We start from the raw sequence: 26,306 nt of genomic DNA, 5'->3' as shown, positions 1-26,306 counted from the left end.
GCAGTGTACTTTTATTCCCATTATCTTGGAGTTCAGAAATTTCTATGAAGTTAAATCAGTGTGAGAGGCTGCCAATACTCACATTTATCTATCCTGCTCTAAAGCCACTGCTCTTATTACAAAAATATTCTGCCTGGCATTGTGTCTTGACCCTAGAAATTTCCTCCAAAGAATCATAAAATGGATTCAACAATCACTGGACTTTTGAGAACCCCATTAAGAATTTGTACCTATAATTCATTTGTCAATAAGACTTGAAGAAGTTTACATTTCCACCTTTCATGAACAGCACCCGAATTAAAGTTGCTTTGCTATCGTTATACTTCCATGGTGACTCACTGCTATAAACTTGCTACTTTTAACTTTCATAAGCTTAGCTCTCTAAAGATTGAACAGGAGGTAAAAAGACATTTATTCTATACAAGTGTCCATGCTTTATGTTTGGCCTAAGAAGTATAGCATTTTCTTACAGGAAAGTTAGAGATACTTCTGACCTTGAGTAGAGCATACTTGCCTTCCTATTTTGATATTTTTTCACAGTTTTCACATGCTTACTCACCAATGTCCTTTTGCATGAGATAGATTTCATTTTATTCTTTCAGATAGATATAGTAGTATTATTCTAAAAGTAACTTTGAGTGAGTGAAATTCTAATGACAAGGCTTTTTCATAGCTTATTTTCTTTTGGTTTAAGTCATTGCTTTTCCTGTTATGTGCCATAAATTAATTGAAAGTGTGACAGTATATAGTCCCGCTGTTATTTCCGTGGATAGGTAAAGATATTTTAAGATACAGGGAAGAGAGAGAGATTAAACAGTTCTCAAGATAGATTATACATAGAGAGAAAATATTGGTTATACTTCCCTGCTCAGGGCTAGAATACTCCATGTACTGAGTTTATACTTCAGAGAAGTCAAGTTTATAGACCCTTACTCTCAATGCTTCACAGCTTGGATGATTTAGGGGGGAAAAAAAAACAAACAAAAGAAAGAACTAGTTCTATTTTAATTTTACTTGTACAACAATTTTTTTTTTCTTTAAGTAGGCTTCCCTGGTAGCTAAGTCTGTAAAGAATCTGCCTGCAATGTGGGAGACCCAGGTTCAATTGCTGGATTGGAAAGATCCCCTGGAGAAGGAAACGGCAACCCACTCCAGTATTCTTGCCTGGAGAATCCCATGGACAGGGGAGCCTGGCAGGCTCCAGTTCACAGCGTCACAAAGAGTCGGACATGATTGAGAGACTAATGGATGAATGAACGTCCCATATAGTGGTTGAGACATGAGCAAGGGTCACCTCCTAGTGAGAATGCAATAGAAGCCCTTACCATGAACCCTCCTAAAGGCCAGATCTGTGAACTTCATATCTATACAACTTAGTTTCTGGCATAGAGTGAGGACGCAATTGTTGATTGTGCTGGAGATGGAAAATATAGGCATGATTAATAGAAGAAAATGAAGCAGGAAAGAGTATGTGCTTGATAAATGTCAGCTGAACTGAATGAAATGTCACAGATTCTAATGCTGGGTCCTGACGATATTATTATTTATTTACATTATCAGGGAGCAGAACCTAACAGAAGACACGTGAGGACCCAAAACCTCTGGACTATGCATCAGAAGCTTTCAATGCTGTCAAAGGTCTGACCAATCTCCTAATGTTAGCACAAAAGGACTACAATTACCAAAGACCATTCAAAAAGTAGATTCTTTCTGATGCCTCTTAAAACATTCAGTTTCACTTATTACCTTAGGGCTTTTAAGGTGTTATCATAAAAGCTATCACATAAGAACCAAAAAATAATTCACCTAAGACTTAACTAGCAGGTACTAACATAAGAAGTTATTATTTTAGTATGAGTTTTAACAAACGCAGAGCTCTTTTTCTTCTTCAGTGTTCTCTGCAAATTTCAGAGAAATATATACTGAGAATATCATTAAATGCTGTGACAATTTTTTTTCTATGTGGAATTCAGACTCTAGGCTGAATAGTTCATGCATTTTGCTTATGTGATGTGTTTTGATTTGTATCTTTTAAGATGTTGAGCTAGAATCAAACTGACTCATGATGCTTCCTTAGCCACCCATGCTCCTGTCGCTATCCCTGCTACATGTGACATTTCCATCACATTTCATGTGACTGTACAGTTCATAAGTCCACACAGAAAGTACCCTAACTATATCCGGAACTACGGAGACAGCTGCAGGGTATGACTGACTAAACCTCACACAGTCTTTTCATATCTGTGATGTCTGAACCAATAACCACATGCCATTTGAACTTTGAACCTTGGAAAATTGTCAGAGCTTATAAAATAAACAGATGATTGATGATGTCTTTTTGCAGATAAAGACAAGTAAAGGGCAAAACCAACTATTCTAATCCTAAACTTCTATTGATTTATATAACAACAGGGAAATGTTATATCTAACTTTTCCCCCTTATCACCTAACTTTGGAAATATGAAAAAATATAACAAAAAAGAAACAAAATATGATATGAAACATTCTCAGGGGCATGGAGAATGTGCAAGCTCCAGTATACAGTTAATTATCATATATGATACTGTGGGCTTTTTGTTATTCATGACACATAGAAGGATTGCACACTTCATGATTTGTGTTAGTTTCACTATATAACTTGCCTTGAGTACTGAAATGTAAATGGAAATATCACATGTCACTTCAGGGAAGAAGCATTAAGAGTATGTACTTTGCATGTTACGCAGACATAAAGAGTAAAATTTTGCCATTTACAGCAACGGGGATGGACTTGGAGGGTGTCATGCTAAGTGAGATAAGTCAGGTGGAGAAAGATAAATACTGAGTGATATCACTTAAAATACAACCAACTAGTAATATAAAGGAAGTAAATTAACTATACTTCAATTAAGAAAAAAAAAAGAAGCGGATTTACAGACACAAAGAAAAAACTAGTGATTACCAATGTGGGGGGGGGGGAAGCATAGGAGTGGAGAAGTGGGAGGCACAAACTGTTGGGAATAAGACCTGTGTTCATGTCATAATACGGTGGGAAAAACAACAAAAATTAAATAACAACAAGAAGGAACCGGCAGATCTCTGTTACAGTGAAAGACATTAAAATATATTCCATGATACTTGATAAGCCAAGCAAAAAATAAATGAATTAAAAATAAAAGATTTGTGCAACAAAATCATCAGTATTTATTTAAGGCATATGCATAAAATTTTTATTTTTTTTCATTTATGTTTATTAGTTGGAGGCTAATTACTTTACAATATTGTAGTGGTTTTTGCCATACATTGACATGAATCAGCCATGGATTTACATGTGTTCCCCATCCTGATCCCCCCTCCCACCTCCCTCCCCATCCCATCCCTTTGGGTCTTCCCAGTGCACCAGCCCTGAGCACTTGTCTCATGCAGAAAATTTTTAAAGCATATTTTTTGAAAAAATAACTTCTCAATCCCTTAGCATATTATAAAATTTGTCACATGCTCATCAAATATAAAAAGTTCTAATAGGTTTTAGAAAACTAGTTTGTAAGATACTCCCTATGCTAATGGTAATAATGTGAGAAAAAATGAAAAGGATAATATAAAAATGTATAAACGTATATTTAAATGCACCTTAGTCATTCAAGGATCAAGATATAATACAAATTTTAAATAAAACTTGGAATAGAATGTTAATGAAAATATGCCATCTTAAACTTTATGGGAAATAGCTAAAAATTAATTTGAGGGCAATTCATCTATATGAATACTTATATTTGAAAGCAATGAATGTTTACTATTGATGAGCCAACTGTCCAACTTAAATGATTTGGAAAAGAATAAGAGAATTCAAAGAAAAATAGAAGGAATAAAAAGATCAGAAATTAATACAATGGAAAACAGAGATAGCAGTTAGAGAATTAACGAAGTTGTTTCTTTGACAAGACTATTAAAATTTTTTTTTCAAAAATGAAAGACATAACTAAATACAACATATAATATTCATTTAGATAATTCTACAAAGAATTCTCTGTTAACAAATTTAAAATTTTAAAGAAAGTTTAAAGTCCCCTCAAGTCTTTGGCCTAGAACTAATTTGATCAAGTTTGAGAGGAAATTACCAAAATCTTGGCTAAAATAAACTGAAAATGAATAGAAAATTTTCTAGTGTCCACACAGGTCTTGTAATAGCTTACATTTATAACAGCCAAGAGGAAAACCTTGTCACATACAGATCATTAGGTAGGATTCACAGAAATGTAGTATTGTAGTGCTGGGATAAATTTGTCTTGGATAAAACACTACTTTGGACTCACCATAAATAACTTAAATTCATGGCAGACAAAAAAAAAAAAAAAAACCAAGAACACTATTTCTAGGGATATGACAAAATGTAGTAATCAAAAAATTTCTAATGTCTGGCACACCTGAAAGCCAATGAAGAATTATTAGACATGCACAGAAGCTGGAAAATGTAACTCATAGCCAGGAAAAAAAAAAAAATCAATAGAAACAGATTCTGATGATGGAACTAGCAGATAAGCATGTGAAAAAAGGAATAAAATGCACTGTATGTCAAAGAATGTAGGAAAAACAAGAGCATAATAGGGACAAAATAGAAGATTTTAAAAGAATCAAAGCAATTGTTCTAAGATGTAATTGGGGTCCCAGAAAGAAAAGTGGTAGCTCCAGGAAACAAAGGTTTAATAGCTTCTTAAGATGATAAGAACAATAAATTTACAGGTTTAAAAGCTTAATGAATTGCCAGGCCAACAAACATAAAAATATCCCAAGGCACATCACAATTTACTGCAATCTAGTGTTTAAAAAGCCTATTCAAAAAACAGACGGGGCGGGGGGGCGGGGGGGGCGGAGGGGGAGGCACATTATTTACAGGGAAAGGAATTCATAAATTTACACCAGAATTCTCATCAGAAAATGTGCAAAACAGGATATGGAGCAATATTGTTAAAATGCTGAAAAAAATAAACTGTCAATTTAGAAATGTTGCCCTTTAAAATAACAATAAATAAGAACAGACTTTCTCAGAACACAAATCTTATAAGAATTCATTTGCAACAGATTACACTATAGGAAATGCTAAAGAATTTCTCCTAGCAGAAGTTAGAAATCTGGATCTAAACAAAGTATGTGGGCAAAATACAAAAAAGAAGGAAAAAAAATATATTGTAGTTCCTTTAAAAGACAACTGTTTCATGTAAAAATAAAATTTATAGCAACAAATAAAGGGTGAAGTAGACAATGAAAAAATACTATCATTAAATTTATATTGCATATGAACTGACTTAATATTATGACAAGGTAAACTGTCAAGAAATAAAGGTACATATTGTAAATTCCAAAGTAACCATTAATAAGATTATAAACAAAATACAGAAAATGTCAATAGTGCAAAGCAATGAGATCATTAATTAAATCAAATTTAATCCAACAAAAAGCAAGAAGAGATTTTAAATGAAAAAAAATCCTGAGAAAATAAGATTAATGAATACATTACATTTAAAACATTTAAACACCTCAATTAAAAGGCAGAATTATTAACTGCTTGATTAAAAAAAAAGAACCAGTTCTATACTATCCACAAGAAGACTGCTAAAATACAAAGATACAGATACAGTTAAAGAAAGTAGAACAAAGTTTTCTATACAAATATCAAAAGCAAGCTAGAATGGTTGTATTAATATAAAATGATGCAGATGCAAAAATGGTAGAGGATATGGAGCAATATTGTTACTTTAGATGTAAAAGTAAAATAGTAAAAAAGTAAAATAGATACTTTACAATGATAGAGTCATCAAGAAGATATGACATTTCTAATAAATGTATTTAATATATACTACTGTATATATTATATATATACTAATATATAGAATATATATTAATATATACTACAGTAGTATATATACTACTGACAATGCACTTGAAAATACAGTAAACAAAGTGAGTAGAAATGAAAGGAAAAATATACAACACCACATACATCTCTCAGTAAATAGACCATTCAAGACAAACAGGAGACTTGGCCAATGCTCGGAACAACTTGACCTAATTAATATTAGAACACCTCAACCAACAACCACAAAAAAATGCATTCAATAAAACATGTAGCATTCATCAAGATAGATTATACTCTATGCCATAAAACAAGTATTGATAAAACTAAGTATTCAAATCATGCACATATATATTATAATTATTGGAATTAAATTCGAAAGTAGTAACAAAATGATCTCTAAAAAAAAAATTCCAAAATATTTGGAAGTTAACATAATTATAAATGTGAAAGTGATGCACTCAATATGCCAACAAATTTGGAAAACTCAGAAGTGGCCACAGGACTGGAAAAGGTCAGTTTTCATTCCAATCCCAAAGACAGGCAATGCCAAAGAATGCTCAGACTACTGCACAATTGCACTCATCTCGCACACTAGTAAAGTAATGCTCAAAATTCTCCGAGTCAGGCTTCAGCAATATGTGAACCGGGAACTTCTAGTTGTTCAAGTTGGTTTTAGAAAAGGCAGAGGAACCAGAGATGAAATTGCCAACATCCGATAGATCGTCGAAAAACCAAGAGAGTTCCAGAAAAACATCTATTTCTGCTTTATTGACTATGCCAAAGCCTTTGACTGTGTGGATCACAAAAAACTGTGGAAAATTCTGAAAGAGATGGGCATACCAGACCACCTGACCTGCCTCCTGAGAAATCCGTATGCAGGTCAGGAATCAACAGTTAGAACTGGACATGGAACAACAAACTCGTTCCAAATAGGAAAAGGAGAACATCAAGGCTGTATATTGTCACCCTGCTTATTTAACTTATATGCAGAGTGCATCATGAGAAATGCTGGACAGGAGGAAGCACAAGCTGGAGTCAAGATTGCCGGGAGAAATATCAATAACCTCAGATATGCAGTTGACGCCACCCTTATGGCAGAAAGTGAAGAACTAAAGAGCCTCGTGATGAAAGTGAAAGAGGAGAATGAAAAAGTTGGCTTAAAGCTCAACATTCAGAAAACCAAGATCATGGCATCTGGTTCCATCACTTCATGGTAGATAGATGGGGAAACAGTGGAAACAGTGGATGACTTTATTTTTCTGAGCTCCAAAATCACTGCAGATGGTGACTGCAGCCATGTAATTAAAAGACACTTGCTCCTTGGAAGGAAAGTTATGACCAACCTAGACAGCATATTAAAAAGCAGAGACATTACTTTGCCAACAAAGGTCCGTCTGGTCAAAGCTATGGTTTTTCTAGTGGTCATGAATGGATGTGAGAGTCGGACTATAAAGAAAGCTGAGTGCCAAAGAACTGATGCTTTTGAACTGTGGTGTTGGAGAAGACTCTTGAGAGTCCCTTGGACTGCAAGGAGATCCAACCAGTCCATCCTAAAGGAGATCAGTCCTGGGTGTTCACTGGAAGGACTGATGTTGAAGCTGAAATTCCAATACTTCGGCTGCCTGATGCAAAGAGCTGATTCATTTGAAAAGACCCTGATGCTGGGAAAGATTGAGGGCAAGAGGAGAAGGGGACGATGGAGGATGAGATGGTTGGATGGCATCAACGACTCGATGGACATGGGTTTGGGTGGACTCCAGGAACTGGGGATGGACAGGGAGGCCTGGCATGTTGAGGTTCATGGGGTCACAAAGAGTTGGACACGACTGACTGACTGAACTGAATTGATACTTATAAATAACCCATGACTCAAATAAAAAACCTTACAGAGAATTATAAAAAAAATTTAAGTAAATTAAAATCAAAACTCGACATAAAAATAACATTTGCAGAACACACTTAAGGCATTTTTACTGCTTATGTTAGAAAATATTAAGTCAATAATGTAAGTTTCTACCTTAATAAGTATAATAAAAAGACCAAAATAAACAGGAAATAAAGTTTAGATTGGACAATGATAGGGAAAACAAAATCACAAAGGAAGTCAGAGAAACAACTAATTCTTTAAAGAGTTAAAAAAAATTGATAAGCTTCTATCCAGACTAATCAGAGGGGAAAAAAAATCACAAATTTGCCCTTGTGAACCACTCTCTGCTAATATATTTTACTGTTTTGCTGAAAGTTTTACATTTGTTTTAGGTTCAAAGGATTTCATAACAAAAAGAAACCATTTGTTACACACACACACAAAAACAGTTTCAATTTTTTAAATAGAAAGTCATTGAACTTAATTTCAACATACAGTCGTTAGAAGGAAAGAAAGAGCGTTTTTAGATCACCAAGTTGGGCCGAAACCTACAACCAGAGTTGAGCAATCGCTGGGAAGTACCTGATAATAGCAATCTGAAGTCCCAACTGGCAGGAGGTCCCAGGCAATGATTTCATCCCGAGGGTGAGACTTAAACTGTAGTTTGGGGGAGTCTCACTTATAGTATCAGGCCCTAAATTGATACTATCAGTTTGAGTGTAAATGGGCAGCTCTGGTTTTCATCAACAACAGTGTTCATTTTACCTTTGGTATCATAAGATTTTCCACACAAATTCAGGGAGTAGCCAGATTCTCAAAGCTCAAGAAATTCCACGACTAACTAACTCCCTTCTTTTGTCTTAAGTGCCACGGGGTTTAGGACCAGACTTCCCTGGTGGCTCAGATGTTAAGGAGTCTGTGTGTAACGCGCGACACCCTGGTTCAATCCCTGGGTTGGGAAGATCCCCTGGAGATGGAAATGGCAACCCACTCCAATGCTCTTGCCTGGAAAATCCAATGGATGGAGGAGCCTGGCAGGCTACAGTCCATGCGGTCGCAAAGTGTCGGACACGACAGAGCGACTTCACATATAGTGCAGGCAAGGTCGTGAACAAGTTCATCAGAGGCCTAAATTGTCTCTGATGCCTGAACAAAACTACTTCTATCTTAAGTTTCCTAATATTTACAACTTAGGTGAAATGGGCAAATTGGTTGAAAGAAATCACCAAAGTTCATTTAAGAAGAAATAGATGACCTAAGTAGTCCTATATTCATTCTAGCATTTCAATTTTTAGTTCAAAATTTTCCAACAAAACAAACAATTCCAGGCCCACACAGTTTCACTGATGAATTCTACTGAACATTTAGGCAAAACAGGTTAAAACTAATGCCAAATTTATACATACATTTTAGAAATATAAGATGGGGGACCCCAGCAATTCATTTTATGAAGCCAATCTTTGTCCAATAGCATTACAAAGCACAAGAGAAAACTGTAAACTAATACCTCTCATGAACACCGTCTCAAAGATTTTTAACAAAAGGTTAGCAAATTAAACACTGATATGTAAAACAGATAATAGCTGAACAGACTGAAAACCAACAACTTACTTAGGATTCATTAGAAATAGGAAAATGCAGCTCATAGGAGCTGAGACTTACTAGTGGAGATGGCCTCAGGAACCAGTTCTGGGGCAGGAAAGCTTGAACTGTAATTAGTGACTTGCTTGAGGTTTGGTCTGGACAACTCTGAGATGTAAAAACTTCAGGGAGACCCAAGCACAAGGGTCCCCACAGTTTTGCAAGATTTGCCTACAGGAGCTCTCAGTAAATATAAGAGAAGAATCCTCTCAAGCTTCAGCAAGGAGCGGGGAATGAAGCCATTTTGAATTGCAAGAGCTCTCCTTTCTTAAAAAGGTCAGCCCTCAGGAGAAGCTAATTAGCAGTGATTAACCCAGAGAGGTATTACTAGAGCCTAACTGAGCTACTGGGATATTACCAGAACTTAACTAACTTATTGATGCTGATCTTTTACCATCAGTACACTTAGAGAGGCTTGTTTAGTTCATGATGAGCTCAACTGCTCATGATCAAAGAATTCACAGGTGTTCTAACTTGGCTGCAAGCTCGCTGGGAAATGGCAGGTAAGAAACACTACAAAACAATATGATCCAACACAATAGTGTAAAGCAGTTATCCTTCAATTAAAAATAAATAAATATAAATAAAAATACAACCCAGCTAGAGAGTGGATTTGGAGGTAGATGAGAGACAGCCTGTGGGACAGTATTCTCAGCAGAAAAAAGACTTTAAGAAAAGTCACACTGTGGGACAAAGTAACACAAATGGCCTACTTGCAGGGTTACTTGGTACAGGATGAGATTCAGTTGATGAGAATGATATTAAGTTACTAGAACCAATGCGAAACCCTGCATATTGATCAATTTGCTTTCTGGGGATATATAATAGAATAAGGATGCTCTGTGTGTGTGTGTTTTAATAGAGATGAGTTCTTTCAAATCAGCACAGAGTGCTAGCCTGTCCTTAAAGGACTCTTAAACCATGGGATTCTTTTTGAAAAATCCATTTGTGCAGGGATTGTCTTTCATCTACAAAATAAAATGCTTAGCCAAACATTAAAACTAATATTGCCTAAATACAAAAAAGAACAAAGCTTGTCTCAGGGAGCATGGCAATTACTGTGGTGTGGTTTTGAAGATAGCTCCAGTATTTTTCAACATTTCTTCCATTATGTCTGTGGTGGTGGTGGTTTAGTTGTTAAGTTGCGTCTGACTCTTGAGACCCTATGTACTGTAGCCCCCCAGGTTCCTCTGTTCATGGGATTTCCCAGACAAGAGTACTGGAGTGGGTTTCCATTCCCTTCTCCAGATTGTCTGAATCTCTCCCTTAATTCCAGATTACATCACTGCTTGGCCAAGGGAATATGGTGGAAATGATGCTGTGCCAGTTTCTATATTCAGTCCTTATGAAACTGATGGCTTCCATTTCGTCTTTTGGATACTTGCTCTTAAAAATCAGCCCCTAAGCAGTGAAGAAGCCCATGCTGGCTGTCCCATGGAGAGGCTCAAAAACAAGCATCAAATTGCCAATCAGGAGATTAAATCATTTTGTAAGTAGGTCCTCCAGCCAAGGTGAACAGCTCCAGCTGACAGCGTGTTGAGTAGAGATTAGCTGACAAATTACACATTGGTAAGCAAAATAAATGCTTGTTTTTGTGCAACAGCCCTGGAATTTTGAGATAGGTATTGCACAGCTGTGGATAACTGGATGACTGGAACAGCTATATACTTAGTAGCCCTGGAGTTCTGCACAGACCTCATAGACTTGTGGGAATTTTCCCTTTATGCTAGAAGTTCTAACCAGAACAGATACAGTAACATCTTTCTTTCTTTAGTTACTACCAAATCTTTGTTAAAATAAGCAGCCTGCTATTATCCCATTCAGAAAACAATTTAAGGAAGGATTTTACTGTACAAATGAAAAACCAAGGACAAGATTTTAATTTGTTCCAAATTACACAGTTAGTAGCAGAACCAAACCTGGTTCATTGGACATGATTCTTTATATAGTTGCCTCTCAACTCTCCTATGTAAACATGTCTTCCTTAGAATCCCAAAGGATCTCATGAAGAATCTTTGGGCCATCTTTGAATTACCAGGAGTTGTAATTATCACCAAAGTTTTATCTTGAGATTTCCCAAGTTTTATCAGTTTCTCAGAAGGAACCCCTCAGACTTTGTTAGCATTATTTATGCTCAGTTATCATAGAAAATTTTGTATTTATTGAGTTAAAAATAGCAGTTGTAAATTTATGGAAGAATAAACTGAAGTTATATCTGCATCTTAATAAAAAATATGGCACACTCTACAGACTGCTATTCAGACTTCTGAGACATGTTAATTCCCCATTACTTCATTGAAACTTTATTAACAAAGATCCTACTAGGTGCCAGGCATGTAAAAAATGAATGAGGTGTGGTCCCAAGCTGAATTTTCAGATTTGGAATTTTTTCTTCTCGTGCTTTCTGACCTAAGGGCTTTGGTTGGTAAACACAACGTGAAGAATGGAACACCTGCCTCGCTAATCCTTTGGTTTTCACCTTCTTCCTGGATTCGAAGCAAAGTATTGAAATGCCCTTGTTGAGTCTTTGTCTTTAAAATTTGACTAGTTCTCTGCTTCCTAGCTTAGTTCCCTTTCAGGTGATGGCATTTGACAAAGCTCCCAGTTGTACTTATTCCCTGAGCTACCAAAATATATATATATATATCTTTCAATTTCACATAAGAGTTCTTTGTAATCCTCTTTGCTCTCAGATCAGAAAAACTAGAATGAAAGCTTAAAAGGACATTTCCCAATTGAGAGAATTTCTACTTACACTTTCTTCCCTAGGTTTGATATTTTACAACAAACAAAAAGAAGTAAATCTCTACTTTACCAGTTTTGAAAGAGAAATGAAAACACACATCTTTCTTGTCAGGGTATTATGCCAAGTAGCTGTATGTTCATTTTTTGGGGTCCACTTTTTAGCAAAGGTTAGCGCACTGCGACTGAATAATCCTCACCAAAGAGTGCTTAAGAAGCTGTTTGTGAAAAAGATATGTAGGCATTCTCACAGGACATAGGATACTTGGGCATTTTATAAGCTTTTAATTTTATTTGCTTCATGACAGTCAATAAACATGTTAAAAGCCCATATTGGCTACATTTGATCATTTATCACATAAGTTCCACTAGGAAATTAGTGTCACATAATGTAAATTGTGATTTCTAGAGAAATCGGCAAGTTCTTTACCCAAATACATGACCCTTCCTTGGAACCAGAGACTTTTCCTGGATGGAACGGTGAATGCATCCACTTTGAACTGACCAGAACAAAAGCAAGCTTCTTTACATTATATCAGGTGCTATAGGACGTAGGGCTGACCATAGCATTTATTGTCTCAACCCGTCTATCTCTGAGGGTAAAAGGAAAGGCTTTTCACAAATATACAATAATGACATAAACAAGGCAACTGGGTTATTCTTACGAAACTGGGACTTGTGGTCTTCCACCATAGGTGATGGCATGGGATTAGGGCTTACTTTTTTTCTGAACTTTTCTTTAAATTCTCTCTAGGCAAGGAGAGAGTTTTTTTGTCAATGCAGAGCTGTAAGATTCTGGATTTGAAGTTGTCTTAGACTTTGTCACTCACCATGTGTGGAATTTGGGCTCACCTCGTGGCTCAGTTGGTAAGGAATCTGCCTGCCATGCAGGAGACGCAGCTTTGATCCCTGGGTAAGGACGATCCCCTGCAGAAGGAAATGGCAACCCAGTCCAGTCCTCCCTTGCCTGGAGAATTCCATGAACAGAGGAGTCAGGCAGGCTACAGTCCATGGGATCTCAAAGAGGTGGATGTGACAGTGTGACTTTCACTTTCATGTGTGGAATTTAATCTCAGCAATTAAGATATAATACAAATAAAAGGGAATGTGAACAATAAGAAGAAAGAATTCTGATTTTACTTTGGTTTCTGATTCTTATTGCCCAGGTCCATTTTGCTGTCACTGGCTGCTTATATAACCAGTGTAAACAGTGCTGATAAATCCCTTTTATGCTTATTCATTCATGTTCGGCTTATTCCTTGCAAGTAGAAGTATCCTAATGCACATGCATGGATTTTATGGTATTCATTAATATGGGAATTTTCTCTGGGACAAGAAAAGGCATAATATTTTAGTGTGGGGACACAAATGCTCTCACTCCCTTTTTTGCTTACTTGGCAATTTTGAAATTCAATCTCCCTTGACTTGCCTTTTTGCATAATATGAGTATGGTTCTTCTTTATAGGAAGGTTCACTGGGCCAGGCAAAAAGAAGTTATAGGCCAACTTAGTTCATTCAGAAAAGTAATTAGCTTTTGTCACAAACACCTTTTAGTAATAACAGTTCTATCTGCCTAGAGTAATTTTATGCATATTTATCAATAACAAATCAACACTTCCTGCTTATAAAAAGTCCTGAATTTCCCTGTTTTCTGTTTGTTCCAAGCCCGTCTGTTCAGCTTTCCCTTTAGTCTAGCGTGTTCCCTCATATCCTTTGAGTAAATTTCTTTTACATCAGACAAAGGAAATCATGATTTGCTATTCACAACCAAATCACAAAAGCAGAACACAATACTTTATACAGGAAATAGAATCAGAAAGTAAGTTGCCGCCAAAATCACTCAGAAAAGTGTAGGATACTAGAAATGTTATCTGGTCAACTGCCTCATACTATACAATAGTAACCTAAATGCCCATAGCATGCCGTGGTGAAATGCCTAATTCAGTTATTACATAATGTAACTAGAACTACAGTCCTACTGAGAGCAGGACTCTGGGATCCTGAGTGCACTAGGATAGGAATTGAAGGGATGAAGAATTATAGAACTGAAGAGATTGCTTTTGAGGTCTTAGATAATTTAAAGAACGCCAAGATTCAACTTCTATCTTCTTGTCCTGAGGCAAAGAATGAAGCTAAGAGAGTTCTCTTACTGGAAAAGAATTTCTTATTTCTTTATCTGCTGGGCCAAGTGAATAAAAACCAAAGTCCAGAATTCCTTTCTGTAGGTTTCTTATACATTCAGCTGAATTCATGGACTTGGCTTTTAGTCTTATGTAAAACTTGAGCATTAGCTAACAGAAGAGGGGAAAAATAGGGATGGTTGAGCAAAAGTCAAAAGACGTAAAAGAACTCTAAACTCTCTAGTGCTTCCCTAGCTAATCATGCCAACAAAGCAATATACTCTCCCTTATCTTCAGGACTTATTGGCTATTTCTCCCTTGTTTACATATGTCATGCTATGCCCCTAACCTGAAAGATCTCACTGCAGGAGGAAACCAGTAAGGACTGTCTTGCCTCCCTCTTCATTACCATTAAATTGTATCACTGAACTAGAAGATGGCATCATGTAAAATCTTTTTGAAAGGCTTTCTGAAATTTTTTATATTCAGAACTAACTGTAGGACTGGATGGCAAATTATTGCTTAAATTGACTTTTCCAGCACTGTATTGTTGATAGGGCTCCACTTACCAGTGAGTCTGACTGCAGTAAACAGCCTTCTGCTGCTAAAGGCCCCTAATGATTTCCTGGGTTGAATAAAAGCAAACCTCAGCTCAGCAGAGGGCAAGAATGTGGGAGTGCCAGAAATCATCTGGTGAAATGCAGAGGAAGAATTCCACAATACCAAGAGTTTAAAATGCTGGACAAAATGTGCTATGTGTGAGCCATCATTCCAATCCCTGCATGTGTTTCACGGCAGAATCCAGAAAACAACTGTATCTGTTTCCTAGGGCTGTCATAATAAAGTACCACAAACTAAGCAGCTGAAACAACAGAAATTTTTGCCTCACAGTTCTGGAGGCTGAAAGTCTGAGATCAAAGTGTCAGAACAGGGTTGGTTCCTTCTGAGCTCCGTGGGGAAGAAGCTGTTCTGTGTCTCTCCTAGCTTCTGATTTTTGCTGGCAGTCTTTGACACTGCTTGGCTTATAGTCATCTTCATCATCACTTGGTGATATCCCAGCAGACCTGCCATCTTTGTATTTAAATTTTTCATAAGAACAACAATCTCATTGGATTAGGGGCCACCCAAATGACCACTTAACTTAATCATCTGCAAACACCTTTTGTCCAACTGAGGTCACATTCGTAGGTAGTGGGGATTAGTACTTCAGCAACTTTTGGGAGAAGTGATTCAATTCATAAAAACAATCAAAGAACTGAAAGATATCTTGGCAAGTGAAGCAGCTGTACAGTTTTTCACCACATTACTGGCTAATAATCTGTGTGCCTGGTTATTTATGTCACAGACTTAAATTATGCAAGGATGAGAAAGACCGTTCAAAGCATATTTTTGGTGAGATGCTCTTCCAACAATCAGGTCTTCAAGAGTTTTATGTATTAAAATGCAAATTGATACATACTGATTTTTTTTCCTTCAAATTAGAAATTAATTGATAACACAGGATACGGGAGAGGAAAAGAGTTTTTATAGAAAAATATACAGTGGAGAGAGGTGACTATCAGAAATGGAATAGTGACTGGGACACAGGTATCAAAGATGCTTTAAAAAGAGGGCTACTGATAGGAAGAGTAGGTGGTAGTATTCACAATATAAAGCTGTCTGGCATATTGAAAAAGAGATTCATATTGAAATTAATAGGGTTTAAAAAACTAATGGAAGACTATTACATATTTTTCCACTACTACTCCATTAACATATGTGATTTATTCTATACAGGCATTGTACTTTGCAGATATTACATTTTTTACAAATCAAAAATTTGTGACAACCCTGCTTTAAGCAAATCTATTGGCATCGTTCTTCTAACAGCGTTTGTTCACTTCACGTCTCTGTGTTACATTTGGGTAATTCACACACTATTTCAAACTTTTCCATGATTGCTATATCTGTCATGATAGTCTGTAATCAGTTACCTTTTATGCTACTGTTAATACTATAATTCACCAAAGGCTCAGATGATAATTAGCATTTTTAGCAATACACTTTTAACTAAACTGTGTACGTGGTTTTTAGGTATGCTACTGACACATTTAATAGTCTACAGTACAGTATAAGTAACTTTTATATGAACTGAGAAACCAAAAATTTAGTGGTACTATCTGCTGGAGGAGGGATGTCAACCCACTCCAGTATTCTTGCCTGGAGAATCCCATGGACAAAGGAGTCTAATGGGTTGCAGTCCATAGGGTCACAAAGAGTCAGACAGGACTGAAGTGACTTAGCATACACACGTGCTCCATTGCAATATTTGCCTTATTGCAGTGGTCTGGAACTGAACCCATAATGTCTCTGAGATATTCCTGTATTTACATAGTAGACAATCAGGCAGTATTACTTGAATGAATACATTAATTAATCAATCAATTGCTTGAGTAGAACATATAATAGTTTTGCTGCTTGGGATAGTAAATAGAATGCATGAATAAGTAAAGGAGTATATTTAAAGAACTAGGTGTGTGGCTAGGATACCTGTAAACAGCAATCTTTACATGTTACTGTTGATGGGATAGATGAAAACTCAGTTAAGACTGTGGGAGTCCTGATGATCATCAATATTATCCAGATAAGGGGATTTCTCAGTTTTATAAATGCAAACAAAATCAATCATAAAATAAACATTTTACAATAGAGAAAAGTATTTGAACTTTATCACACTAATGAAAGGTTATTTATAAAAACACTAACATCTCTTAGTAGCTTAGTGTTTGGTACAATCACACCATTAATCAAGTGAAGCAGAATGCCATAAGAAGCAAGGTATGAAGCAGATGTGTGATGTCTACCAGAAAATCCCAGAACAAAAATATTTAAGTGGAATGTTATAGTCCATCCTCTGTATTTCAACATTATAATGCCAATCAGTTCAGGCAAGGAAACAAATCCAAATAAAATAAGTCAAAGTTAATCTTATTAATAATCAATTCAACATTAGTGCAACTTCTAAGAATGATCAGTTTGATAGTTATGGTCATATCCTATTATATTTTTATACATGTCCTTTATGAGTTATAGTTTTATACCAAGAAAAGACAGATAATATTCTTAGTCATCAGAACTTCTTTATTGGCTCCAGTCCTCAATGACATTATGAAATCCACTCTTCAGATTGCTTCCTGGGCATATGTAGTGAATTTGCTTTTCTCTCTGTGTGTCTATAAAATTGACTCTATAACAATATTACCAAGATAGTGACTTTGCTTGAGGTACTACGTTCCGCAGGCAGGATTAATGAGGTGCCTACTCCACTGCAGTTTAAATCTCAACTAATGAACATTGAAGAACAGGCAGTACAGAACTTCACCAAGTTGCAAAACTTAATATTAATGCCTGTTCCCGAGTTGTCACATCTGTCACCACATGAACGGAATGAATAACCTAAGAGAAAAGAAGCTTTGCTTACCAGTTCGGTCAGCTGATTCATGCCCAGCAGGAGAGAGAAAAGGCACTAGAGCTTCTTCATATGAGCAAAGCATGTCCAAGTCCTCCTCCTAAGAGGCTGAAGCAGGAATCTTTGACATAATCCTCTAGTTGCTCTGTTAAGAGACACAATAAGGTTCGTTAGATTTAGTTTACCTTCAGTTTAAATGTTTTCATTTTATTTTCATCAAAATGCTGAAATATATAGAAATTATGAAAGTACTACAGAGTTTCTTCATGAAGGACACATTTGGATTATTTTCTTCTGTTTTTAAAGAAAAACAAACATAATATACCTTTTTTAAAAAATAAATAAGCAGAAAATAGCTTGAAACACTAGTGAGCTCATTTTTCTTTGCCAGCAAATAGACACAGTTTTAGGAAAAAACAAAAAAGCAAAGCGCTGTGAGGCAGTAACGGACGGGAAAGCCTGGCCTGCTGCAGCCCATCGGTCACCAAGAGCCGGTCAAGATTTAGTGAAGGAACAACGATAAACCCTCCATCAGTGTCAGTGGAACGCATCCTGTTCCCTTCTTCCTTCACAGAGAACGTGGTTAATCACACATACAAAAGGACTAGACTGTATACACAGAGAGCATTTACCGCACTGCCTTCGGGATAAGAGCGCTGTCTACGACATTAATGAGGGCTTTCCCGTGTGGTGTTCATTCAGCAGAAAAGGGCTGACTCGCTGGAAAAGACCCCGATGGTGTCTTATTGGAGGCGGGAGGAGAAGGGGACGGCAGAGGATGAGATGGCTGGGTGGCATCACCGACTCGATGGACACGGGTTTGAGCAAACTCCGGGAGACAGTGAAGGACAGGGACGCCTCGTGTGCTGCAGTCCATGGGGCCACAAAGAGTCGGACACGACTGGATGATTGAACAACAAATTAAATTAAACCCATCATAAAGAAAGCTTCAGAAAAATGTCAATAGTGATATTTTATTTCTCTTCTAACTATACCTTTTCATAGTGTGGGGTAAAATTCATTGTGTATGGCAGTAGCTATAAATAAATGGTTCTGTTGATTATTCTGAGAATTTCTGATGCTTAATATATGCATCAAGGAGATTAATATAGTTGAAATAATGGAGTAAAGTAAAAATAATCCATAATTTGGGAGGCTCAGTTATTTTGTGGCATATTTTTATGTGGAGTTATGCATGTAATGGAAAAGAAACCAAGTAAAGACAATCATCAATATTATCACATATATTTTATATAAGAAATTGATAAAGTTAAAACAGTTTAAACATAGTAAATTACCAGAAAAAATAATCTTTGAAAGACCAAGAAAGCAAAAAATAAATAATATAGAAGATGAGAATAAAATTGCTTAAAAACACACTGAACTTTATGTATTATTAAGTGATTACATTCATGGGACAAACTAGTCACTATAGTAGGAAACATATACCTTCATCTCTCCAAGGAATAATTCTACACTACTTTTCTTAAATTTAGAATCCAGTATGATTAAAATAGATATTAATATTCTAGTTAAACACTTCAACATGCATATGACATATGTATGTATATATATATGATATTATGTCTATATATTTATATACAATTGCTAAATAATAAAAGTTTTTAACAATAAGGCTAATGCAATTTGATCTATAACTAAAGCCACACTTATAGAAAGCTTTTCATTATTACATACAGAAGTGTTAAAACAAACTAAATTCATATACAACTTGAGAACTTAGAGAATGCAAAAAATAATAATAATAACTGTACAAATTACTTTGAAACATAAAAATGGAAAAAAAACATTAGAAAAAAATCTAGAAATGTATATTAGTAAAGAAGCTTCTAGTCACAGGCAACCTCTAACTCAACTGACATCACTGTTGATAAAGTGTATTATCTCACAAGGTGTGAAGTTCAAAACAGGGCTGCCCCACATACTACACTGTAAGGGATCTAGCGATGCTCCTCAGTCTACTCTTCTCTGTACACGATTTCATCAAAGGCCAGCTCTACAACATGGTTACAGCATTCCTAGGGGTCTCTTTCAGACATGAATGAGGATGCCTAAATGTGTATTCTTTGTATCTCTTTTGAAGAACAGGAAAATTAATCCTAGGAACTTCCCAGTATAGTTCACTTCGTATCTTTCGGCCATACTCATACCCCTGCTTTCTCCCAAGTCAAGCAATGGAGAGATGATGGGAACAAAGCGTGGCTTAAATCAGTCATGACTCACATCTCTGGACTAGTTCAGAAGTGACTCACCTAAAGCCCACAGCCCTTCTGAGGAGGCTGAAACTTTAAACCACACACTGAACAAATCTGCTAAAAAAAAAGCAAATTGATGTCTATAGCTAAATTTTACTTATTTGAAAAAATCTGGATACATAATTTTTATAATCATATTTCAAGTCTGACCAGCTAAAATACTCAAATCCATATTATATCAAATGCAGTATATAGTACAGAAAAGGGTAAAACATTAGAATTGCACATAACTTGAATAAAGTGAATGAAATGGACAATTTTCTTAAAGTACTAATGCTAACTAACACAGGGAGAAGAAAAATATTTAAACCAAGAAAAAAACTGTTCTAAAGTATTTCTAAAACCACCCTTGACTATGGCAGGTAAATGCTTAATCTTCAAAATTAAGGAAAAGATTGAGAGGATCCTGATTACTTTTCAAAATTAGCATATCTTATATCAAAAACATTAGATAGATTTTAAAAAGTGGAAAATTTCAGACTGATCTCACTTATGACTATGGATAAACCTAATCTACAAAGATTAGGTTTAGGTGAAGCAGCAGAAAATGCAAAATTACAGTCACTTAAGGTAGAAGTTGATTTCTCATATAAATGAAGTTCAGATGTAGGCAGGTGGGGGCTGGTATACCAGCTACAGAAACATTAGAGACCCAGGTTTCTGGATCTTTCTCTTCCAGTCTCTTCATAGGAGGCTTTCTTTTTAGATTATGGTCTAGAAGGGCTGCTGGAGCTCCAACATAGAAATTTGTGCCTAAAAAAAGGGGAGAAAAGAGAAAGAACAAAAGGGTACATATCCTGGCTACATTAGATCCTTTTAAGAATACTTCCTAGAAGTAAAGCTGCACTTCTGCTTGTAATACATCATCTGAACTCTAGCCACATAGAAATCCAAGAAAGTCTGAGCAGTGTAATCATATAGTTGAGAACACTGACTTTTGAAGAAACCAAGTCACTATAACAAAGAAAGCACGGGAATTTCTGCTGTATATACAAAAACGCTTTTCAGTTCAGTTCAGTTCAGTCCAGCCGCTCAGTCGTGTCCGACTCTGCGACCCCATGAATCGCAGCACGCCAGGCCTCCCTGTCCATCACCAACTCCTGGAGTTTACTCAAACTCAAGCCCATTCAGTCGGTGATGCCATCCAGCCATCTCATCCTCTGTCGTCCCCTTCTCCTCCTGCCCCCAATCCCTCCCAGCATCAGGGTCTTTTCCAATGAGTCAACTCTTTGCATGAGGTGGCCAAAGTATTGGAGTTTCAGCTTCAGCATCAGTCCTTCCAATGAACACCCAGGATTGATCTCCTTTAGGATAGACTGGTTGGATCTCCTTGCAGTCCAAGGGACTCTCAAGAGTCTTCTCCAAATAGATAACTAAAAAATCTAATCCACAAATGTATTAAAAGAAAATTAAAACAAAATGTTTAATGTTCTACAGCCTATTTGTAGCATTCATCATATATTGAAATCAAAGGAGAAAGATTATCCCAAAAGTTTGCAAAAGATGATTTGACAAAATTAAACAAGAATTCCTGAAGAAAAGAAAGTCTAATTAAAATGACTATTTAACATGACAAATAAAAGCTCTAAAAGATATAACTAATGAAGCATTCAAAGGTAAAAAATAGAATAACTTGTTTTATGTCTGAAATAATTCAGACATGTTTAATTTCACTCATATCACTCTTGTGGTAGTGCTTTGTGTTCAGTACTTCTTCAGTCTTTTCTCATTATCAACACAAATAAAGAAATTATACAGGAACTTGTGTGCTTAGGAAAAAAGACCTTCATGGGATTATTATTTACTCCCATCCATACTCTAGTGAGGATAAACCTCTCCAATTCAGAATAACTCTAATTGACTTCCTATGCAAAATTCAAAATACAAAATTGAAAAAAAATCAAACTAGAACTAGTATTATATTGTATGAAGTGGACTATTACCAAAAATTGCAGACAATATCATTAGTTTTGTTATATCCATAAAGAAAACAAACTGAAGAACAATTCCATGCAAAATAACAATAGAAAACATAAAATGTCTAGAAATGAACTTAACAAACTAAAATACCTAATAATAATTATACAGAACTTATACAGAGGAAACTATAAGTTGAATGAGACAGCAAAGAATATTTGTATAAGGTAAAAAATGATGTTTTCTTGCTTGAGAAAGATTGCTTAAATCATTCACTTAATTATTTACTGACTTTCTATTATTTTCCTTCTATTATTCTAAACACTGGGGATAGAGCAGATGACATATTTGCTATGACCTGAATGGTTTTGTTCCCCCTGCCAGATTCATATGTTGTAAACTAATGCTCAATGTTATAGTACCAGAAGGGAGGCACTTTGAGAAATCATAAGTCATGAGGTGGAGCCAACTTATAATTGGATTAATGCCCTGGTAGAAAAGACCCCAGAGACTTAGCTCTTATGATATAGCTCTTATGACTTAGCTCTTATCTCTTTCATGATGTAATTGTACAACAGGAAGTTTGGAATCCAGAAGAGGGTCCTCATCTAACATTCATGTTAATCTGATCTCATACTTCCAACCTACAGAACTGTGAGAAATAAATTTCTCTTTGTTATAAGCCTGAATGGACTAAGACGATATTTAACATTATACTCTCTTGGAAGCATACTATTAAGGTACAATAATTAATATTTTCAATAATAAGATAAAACCATTCTGCTTGTTAAAGAATATGCAGTGGGCAACTTGTATTTGAATGGTGAGCAAAATTCTTTTTGTGGAGACATTCCAGCTGAGACCTGAATGACCAGAAAGCAGATATGCTACTATCTGGCTTAATAACATTCCAGAAGAAGAAATAGCAAGTAAAACAGTCTCAGGTCGAAACAAGCTGAATTAGAAGAGACAAAGTTGGCTCTTTTTCTTACAAGAGTGTGCAAGAGGGAAAGTTTTATGAAGATATGAAAATTACAAGGCAATAAAAGAAAACCATTGTTAAGAGAACAAACAATTGACAGAATCAGATTTAGATATGAAGCAGTGATTGATGTTATCAGACAGAGAATTTTAAAATAACTATAACTAATATGCTAAAAGATCCAGGGGAAAAGGTGGGAAATATTTATGAGCAAATGTGGAAACTCATCAGAATAAAGAAATAGTAAGTATGAATCAAACGGAAAAGCTAGAAACAGAAACTGGCAATACAGTATTAGAGACAAGTTATTACTTTAATTGGCTTATCGCTAGACTCAGCACATCTGAGAAGCAGTCAATTTCAACAAAAATCCTGTCAGGATTTTGTAGACATCAATAAACTGACTCTAAAGTCTTAAAGAAGGTCTGAGGAAGTAGAATAGCCAAACAGTTTTGAGAAAATAAGAGCAAAGTTAGAGACCGCAGAGCACCTGATCTGAAACCTTGGTGTAAAGGTATCATGCTCAAAGGGGGTGCTATGTTCATAAACTTACAGTTCTATCAACCAGCAGAACAGAACAGAGTGTCCAGAAACCCACACAGAGTTGATGCATTTTGACACACTTTGCAAAGGTATAAAGTTAATTTCATGAAGGAATATAGTCTCATTAACAAATGGAGCTGTAACATTTACACAGCTGTATATAAAAGTAAACTTAAATCCATAATCAGCAAACTCCTGTAGAAATCACAGGAGAAAATGTTTATTACCATGTGTTTCACAAAGATTTCTTAGCTAGAATAATATTCACTTAAGTCATTTAAAAAATGCCAAAATTAGACTGCATCAAAATTAACAATTCACATTTTTCAAAAGATACTGTAAAACAATGAAAGGACAAACCAGTGTCTGGGAGGAAAGTTACACAAATCATGTACCTTATAAAGAACTTTTTTACAGAATGGGTAAAGAACTCTTACATCTTAATGATAAGAAAAAAACAAACATGGTTTAAAAGAGAGATGGTGGTAGAGGCTTTGAAATAACATTGCACCATGAAATAATATAGAGATGACAAATACATAACAAGAGGCTTAGTATCCTTAACTTTCAGTAAATGCAAATTAAAACCACAGTGAGAAAATTGACAATACCAAGTAATGGTGATGACCCAGAATAATTGGATTATTCATATATTGCAGATGGGAAAGAAAAATTGTAGAACCACTTTGAAAAACAGCATGCTAGTCTCTTGCATGAAGTTATGTTCACTTAAACATACATGTACCATATGATATATAAACACAATGCTACATGTTTAATAAGAGAAGTGAAATTTACATTTCTATAAAGGTGTGTGCAATACTATTTATACCAGCTTTATTTGACATAGTTTAAACCTGTGAAAAACCCTTTTCTATCCTCTGGTGAAGGAATAAACAAACTATGGCCCATTTATGAAGTAGAAGCATTGGATAAATGTAAAAACATTTTGCTAAATATAGTAGTCTGACATAAAGTGAAGAGCATGAATTCATCTATACAACCTTTTTTAACAGATAAAGCTAGAGAAATAAAACCTGATAGTGGGATTTTAGGTGCAGGGAGGTGATGAAAAAGAGTGTTAATAAAGAAGTACAGGAAAATTTTCAGTGATGGAATTCTATATCCTTACGGCAGTGATAGTTATATAGCTCTATATATTTATCTACTGTACTCCAAAAAATGGATCTTACTATGTGTCTGTTATCCCCGCATGTACTTGACTGAAAAAGAACCTCAAAAAACAAAATGCAGTATTCTATTTATTCTAAATGGACATGAGATAGGGGTGGTTCCAAAGGCTGTGATCACATCCCTGGATGCTCACATTCTTCATTTTTGCCTACACTTTTCTATCAATTTTGTTTTTGCTTTTTAAAGGTTGTACATATTTTGCCCCATTGTTTAGTTGTCTGAGGCAGACATTATTAGAGGCTGAAGTTGAAACCTGCTTGTTCTACATTTTCATAATAAACTAGAAAACTATTTTAGGCACATCCAAAGCAATGCCGTTAGCCAAACCAAATTATATATAAACAGACTTGGGAATTGCCTATAGATGTGAGGTTTTCCTCAATCACATTTTTGGCTTGTTGTACATGATTAAAATGAAACCATCTTATTGCTATCTCAAAAGGAGTCTGATGGGATCTACCTGCTCATCTTCCCAGAATGTTATTAAGACTTCAGAGATAAGTGCACCTGCAAATCAATTAGCATAGGCAGATTCATTATCAGAAGCAGGGTTTCATGTACAACAAAGAATGCATCTGTTCTTTGATCTGTTGTTTGCCATTTGATTAGAATATCTTATGATATTTTTGTTATAAATGCCAAGGATATGAAAAAGAAGTGTTAATAGGTAACACATTTAGTTCTGTAATCAAGTCTCCATTTGTATTACATTTTCTTACATACATATACAACTGATATCTTCTGTACATTCATAAATAAAACAAAATATTCATTAAAGTCCTCTTCATGACACCCAGTGTGATGGACACTAGAAATAAATAGATTTTATAAAAAGATGAGGTTCCTCCATACAAGGAGCTTATAAATCCAAATTCACACACGCAAATAATTCTTAAAGGCATGAAAAATTATTGAAAATATTATTGTAAGAGTTCTGCTTAAATTGCTGAAATAAAAGAAAGGTGTTTGGCGAAGCTTCACTAGTATTAATAATACTTTCTTTCCTGGCATTAAAAAAAAAAAAACAAAAACCCTTTCAGGCATGCCTTGAAGGATTATATAATAGAAGAGACCCATGTCCCCAGGAGATTACTTGGGACAACCCAAAAGGAAATGCAGCTAGGACATCAAGGTCCTTCCTACCCATTCAACAAAAGTCTTCTCAATGGCTCACAGACTCCACCAAACCCAATGTTAACACGCTACATTCAAGAATATTTTCTAGTGCGATCACTCATCACCCACGGCAAATTACTCTTTTGGATATGCTCTGAGCAGATAAATTACAAATGACAACATGTAGTCCAGCTAGAAACTGTTGACTATAACAGGCCTTACTAGCTTCTGTATATTTATTTTTTTGTCTGAGGGCACAAATATTGACTGAAGCCAGTGATGTGCTAGAGCCAGTCTGCACCAGCTTGTGAAAGCTGATTGTACTTGTTTCACTCTGGCCCCATGTTCAGTGATGCCATGCTGGCAGCCCGGAAAAGGTGATTTTAGAAAGAAAAGAGTTGAAAGATCATTCAGGAGTGTTTAACGTGAATTTTCTTACAACAATATGTATTCTACTTAATTGCACTCAGATTGTCCACTGTGTAAACGTATCTAAAAGGGACATAAAGATACTAACATAATTCTTCCTGATCTTCAAATACCACTTATAGAGGCTATACATGATAAGCATAGTAAGAAAAATAGGCAGATTGTTCCATGCACGTGAAACACTGAACCCTGAAGTAA

Source organism: Odocoileus virginianus, chromosome 19 (assembly GCF_023699985.2).
Source record: "Odocoileus virginianus isolate 20LAN1187 ecotype Illinois chromosome 19, Ovbor_1.2, whole genome shotgun sequence".
Taxonomy (NCBI): domain Eukaryota; kingdom Metazoa; phylum Chordata; class Mammalia; order Artiodactyla; family Cervidae; genus Odocoileus; species Odocoileus virginianus.
The sequence above is the reverse complement of the archived record's forward strand: the minus strand, read 5'-3'. Positions refer to the sequence as shown.